Here is a 6,285-nt window from a genome sequence, read left to right as displayed (position 1 = left end):
GGGATCACTGACTTACTCATTAACTGCAACAAAGGGCTACTCTATGGCTAATGGCATATCAGGCAACATCCCGGTGTCTTAGGGCAAGGTCACATGCAGCAGATTGTCAGCCTGTGGATAAGCACAGGCTGACAATCTGCCCATATGCTTAAAAATATATCTGGATGTGCCTGCGCCTGGAACCATTGAATCCATCTGGGTGCAGGAATGTGCCTGGGTGGACGCTAACACAGCTGATATCCACCAACAAACACAAGATGGTCTGTGTGATATCGGCTGCGTGTGCCTGCACCCAGGCAGATTCAATGTAGGCACAACTACAAGTATTTTTAAGCGCAGGGGTGTATTGTCATCCTGTGCTTAACCGCAGTCTGACAATCTGCCTCATGTGACCTTAGCCTCTCACGTGTGTGCTTTAAGCTGGCAGCATGCGGAGTGCAGGGTCTGGCACTTTTAGCCAAACTATGCATCTTGCACAGTCCTAACTATCCGGGGCAACTGCATTAGGTGTGATTGCTCTGCAAAACAGTTTGTCAGTTAACACTGCAAACAACTGCAAACTTACATTTTAATAATGATTACTCAAAAGACTAATTCTAATTGGCTAACGACCACCTTTGGCCTGTGCAGAGGGTCATCAGACAAAGTGCAAACTGCCCTATTTCTATTTTTACGGTATTGAAGAGACTGCTACTCGTTGTTTTTGGAAATGCTAATGTAAAAGCATTTTAAGAATTAAATGCTACTGGGCCACGTGACACCTTCAGGTATAATTAATGAGATAAAGCACTAGGTGGAATGGCAGTGGAATCACGTGAAAGTTCTGTGTGGAGCCTGGCATTTCCAGATTAGATTAGACAGGCACAAACATGCGTGGGATGCAGACTTTCCCAAAAAGTACTGTACAATAAATAGCTGGAAAACATGCACACACAAATCTGTAGCTGCTCTGCCAGAAATGTAAAGTGAAGGATATGTTATCATATTTAATTCTCTTTAGTTTTTTTTAGCCATAATTGGACAAAATCTGAAGAAAGCATGGAAAGAATGTGTTGGATAGGGATCAGCATTATATTATCACTGGATGCACTAAATGGTGCTCAGTACTCATGCCAGATTTTATTTGTTGTAAATCCCCTACAAATCTGTAGTGGAGTAAAATCTCTGTCTACATTAGGTAACCTGCTTTTTCCCCAGTAACTATGCTGTACATTATTTATATTTATTATAATCAAATGAAACCGTGCTGAAATAGCTCATACTTCTTCTACATCATCCTGCATACTAATGGGATACAAGCCCACACACTTGGTTTTAAAGGAAAACTAAAGCTTAACTAAAGTAGTAGGCTAGAAATATTGTACATTATATTTTGGGTTTCTGTACCAGCCCAAGGCACCAACAGCCCTTTAACAGGGAAGATCTGTGCCCACAAAGATGCCCCAGTAGCCCCCCATCTTCTTTTCTGCTGATTCACTGCACATGCTCTGTGCTGCTGTCAGTTACTGAGCTTAGGGACCCACTCACTATATACTGTATATATAGAATATAAATGTCAATATAAGGCTGATTAGTAATTAATACAGATAATTACTTCATGGCAACACTGCAGCCAGGGCAATTTGTGCCAAAATTTAAAAATTAGCCCTGTAGCATCAGCTTATATGACTGGCCACCCGAATTGCTGCCCAGAGCCCTCTGAGCATGAGCAATATCACTGACACATCTAAGAAAATCAAACATGGGGAGCTCCTGCGACAACTTTGAAGGCCTGGATCATTACTACTATAGAGATGGTGAGCAGTAAATTCTGTATATAAAATATGGTATTTCTAGCCATATTTATGTTTATGGTTGAGTTCTCCTTTATGATGTCTTTAATACATATATGCTTGATTTAGCCTCTTTATACCTAGAGTCATAACTACTTAGAGTGCACATGCTATGGCTACTACCAAACCCTAAAATCTAAGGAAGGTCCATGGGAATTAGAAATTTGACCTTAAGCAGAAGCAAAAGAGTTTAGAAATTTTATAATGCAGCATCACAACACAGCAAATGTAAGTGGGGTAAATGGGTGTGTTTATCATGTAAATGCAACCTTTAGGGGACACACCTTGAAGTTTAAGCTTGATAAAGAGCGTGGGTTTACCCCACTTGCCCTGAAGGCTAAAACCCTATTTTTGCTGTCTAAAAGAATACTAAAAGTCACCAGCAGGTGGCGAGCTGTAATAAATTCAGATCACTAACAGGCTGCCAGAAGTCTTGAATTGATTTTTTAATGCTGAGAAGAAACAAAATGTTGTTTTGCACTGGTAATCAAACATAACAAGGAAAATATTTTAATGTTAAGCAAGACGTGACATCAGTATTTGCTGTCTTTCAACAGTCTTAACATACACAGGGGGACCTTTGATCATTGCTGAACTATATCTCCCAAAATCCCTGTAAAAGTTATAAAGCGCAGTAGTACAAGCTAAGCTATCTGCTGTCTCAGTAAATGAATGGGGCATTAGCTCAGGGCCAACAAAGACAGAGGAGGCCTTTTCCAGCTGCAACAGCTTCTCAGCCAATTGCAGGCCACTTAATCTGACAATCTGGAAAAGTGTTTCTAAAAATGTTTTTTTTATTAAAAAAAAAAAGGGGGTTGCACAATGCACACCACGGCACCAGGTGAAGAAGCCTAACTGAACTCCTTACCTTCTGCCTAGGCTCCTTTGGGCACTGGGCACCTGCAGGCTCAGAGCTTACCCGCTATAGGTGCCAAAAGCATTTCAGGTATTTGAAACAATTGTGACTGATGCTGCACATAAAAAACTCAAGTGAAATCCATTTAGAAGAACTCCGATCACCCAAAAATCCATAATTGCATAGGCACCCTCCATTTCTAAGCTGGTTCATTGCTACATTTAGAGAGTGAGGTATAACAAAGGCTCTGACAGAAGAGCCGGGTCTGTGGAAAGGAACCATGGTAGTTAACAACAGCAAAACAGAAGGAAAGCAAACATGGCGACAATGCTTTAAAACATCTTTTATTTCCTGGGTAAGAGAAAACTGGGTGGCAGTATTTAAGTATATTTTAACTTTACAGTAAAAGCATGTTTAGAACTAACCCCTGACACCTTTGTATAAAAACATGTCTATTGTATTCTTAGCCTATACCATACAGGCAGAACTGTATCTATACTGGGCATCCACAGGCCTGGATTTGTGGAGAGGCCACAAAGGCCCGGGCCTAGGGCGGCAGAAGCTTAGGGGCGGCACACCGCCCCGCCGCAAGAAAATTTTTAAATCTGGCTCCCATACGGAGCAGTCAGGACCTTTTCCCACTGCTCCGTTTGGGAGTTTAAATGAGTGTTTGCGCATGCGCACTGGGGAGAGGGCGCGTTCGCGCATGCGCACTGGGGGGCGCGTTCGCACATGCGCAGAGGGGGACACCCACAGGGGCGGCCTCTGGGCGCCTCAGAGAGAAATCCGGCTCTGGGCATCCACGGCAACCTTGAGGCTGATGCCACACGAGGAGTAGGGATGAAATTTTTGGCAAGCGGATAAACGCTTGCCGAAAATTCAGCCCTACGCCTCTTACTTGTGCCTGCACCCGAATGAATGGGATACGCTCGGGTGCAGGCACATGTAGCCGTTATACGCAAGAAAACGCGAGACTTTGCATTCTCACGCGTTTTCATGCGTATATCGGCTACATGTGCCTGCACCCAAGCGTATCCCATTCATTCGGGTGCAGGCACAAGTAGCAGGCGTAGGGCTGATTTTTCGGCAAGCGTTTTTCCGCTTGCCGAAAAAATCAGCCCTACGCCGCGTGTGGCATCAGCCTGACCAATTCAGCAGGGGCAGTGGTACATTCTTTTCAATTTAGTCACAGCACTAATTATGTTGGGTGAAAAAGCAATGTTTTATGGAACACTACTGTTAATATTTAATAATGGCAGATCAGGCTACAATTTGTAGGTTACAGGGGGAAAGATTTTATTTCACTAACGGATCAATTTCACTGGAGTAAACAGTTTTCTGTTGATCCTTAAACCTCCCTGTAAAAAACAGACTTGTCCATCACCCAGTCAATGAAACAGAAAGCAGCTTCATTACTGACATTACAAAAGGCATTGAAGGATGTTTATCAGGAACCATTCGATCGTTTGGATCGGCCCGTGTATGGGGACCTTAATTGTACTATAGGGCTGTACAGGTATAGGACCTGTTATCCAGAATGTTTGGGACCTGGAGTTTTACAGATAAGGGGTCTTTCTGTAATTTGGATTTCCATACCTTATGTGTACTAAAATATCTTTAAACCCAATAGGATTGTTTTGTCTCCAATAGGGATTAAAGCACAAGGAAAGGCTAAGTCACTTGGGGTGCCAAAATGTTAGGCACCCCCAAGTGACTTTAATCGCTTACCTTGTACCCCGGGCTGGTGCCCCTGTTAGGAGAAAACAGCACCAGCCCGGGGTACGTGGAGCGATGCGCTTCCTGCTTCGTTTTGCTGGGACTAAACGACAGGCGCATGTGCAGTGAAAAGCCGGCTTCTCTGTTAAAGTTCAGCTTTTTCACTCTACTGCGCATGCGCGCGCACGGAAGCAGGAAGCGCTGCAGGTACCCCGGGCTGGTGCTGTTCTCTCCTAACAGGAGCACCAGCCCAGGGTAAAAGGTAAACGATTAAAGTCACTTGGGGGTGCCTAACATTTTGGCACCCCCAAGTGACTTTGCCTTTCCATGTCCTTTAATTACAGTATATCTCAGTAGAAGGCACTGAGAAAAAGGAAATCATTTTAAAAAATCTGAATTATTTGATTAAAATTAATTGTATGGGAGATGGCCTTCCCATAATTTGTAGCTTTCTGAATAATGGATTTCTGCAAAACAGATCTCAAACCTGTACTAGCAATAGAAAACATTCATTTTATATATTCTCAAAAACCACTTTTCTTTCAAGAAGTGTACCCTACAGTATATGCCACTGCAACACTTAGTGCCACATCTTTTACATTGCTGTTAGCTGATCTTACCCATTCCCACATCTTGTAATTTTATACTCTCTTCTTCTTGTAGATTGTAAGCTCTAAAAACCAGGGTCCTCTTTACCTCCTGTATTGGTCAGTCTGTCTTTAATCTGTTTGATGTATGCACTTTCTACTGTACTGTTTTGAAATATGCTGACGCTTTATAAATAATAATTATGTTTATAATAATTATCTGACCAGTAGTACTATGCCTATTTTTGCTGCTACTATGCAAAGAAATTCTAGTCCAAATGTAGATAGCAAAGGATAAAACCATTAAATTAGGAATGTCCATGACAGCACAAACTACCTGATTGCGGACTGACTGCCCCGACGCTGAACTGAAAGATTTAATATTTAATGTAGTATGTATTTCATTACATAGTTTTAAGCAGCTCAATTAAGGAGCACTAATGTCATCCAAAGGGGTGCATAATCCATTTTGATGTGACGTAATCATTGCAAACAGAAGGACTGCTAACACAACTATAAGGGTTATTTTAAAAGATTATTGAACAACATAATGAAAAGATTCTTCATTGTTCTGTGTCGGGGGGGTTTAATAAAAAACTATGCCCATGTTCACCCCACCGGGTGTACACCAAGCTCATGTTGGCAGGACCAATGGCTACCAATGTTTTAGGGGGCCCTGGCTACCAATGTCTGTGTGTCCTTTGTACTGATGGGAGGGGTCACTGGGGGAGGGGCCATTGGGGCGGGGTGTGGGAAGAGGGGGGGCCCAGAAAATTTTGTTGTGAGGGGCCCGTGATTTCTTATGGCAGCCCTACATGTTCGCGACAGATAATTAGGTTTGAAATGCAGAGGGACTCCATCACTTCACAATGGAACAAGGTATGCATCAGGGGATGCATTACACTGTGAGCCCATGGGGGTGGGGGAATGGTTGCATATTAGCACAAAGAGGCTATCATGGTATACTTTTCATTTGTTGAAATGAGTACGTCTCATGTATATTTATATTTATTTTTGGAAGTTCAGATAAGGTTTATGCACCTTTTGAAACGTACACCTAACTGAATGAGCCCATGTTTACAGGGGTGGACTATTTTCCCTTTAAAAGGCTTGACATGACTTGTATGTCACCACAGAGTGGCAGTTTCATTAGACCACCATAAGATTCCAGATTACAGTTGGATCGTCCAAACTGAAAAGATTATTTACTTTTTTCATCAAGTGTATGGCATGTGTGTTCGTGAGAAAAACTGCAGATCCACTTTGTTTTGTCCCAAAACGAGGAATCAGTATT

Source organism: Xenopus tropicalis, chromosome 1, assembly GCF_000004195.4.
Source record: "Xenopus tropicalis strain Nigerian chromosome 1, UCB_Xtro_10.0, whole genome shotgun sequence".
Taxonomy (NCBI): Eukaryota; Metazoa; Chordata; class Amphibia; order Anura; family Pipidae; genus Xenopus; species Xenopus tropicalis.
The sequence above is the reverse complement of the archived record's forward strand: the minus strand, read 5'-3'. Positions refer to the sequence as shown.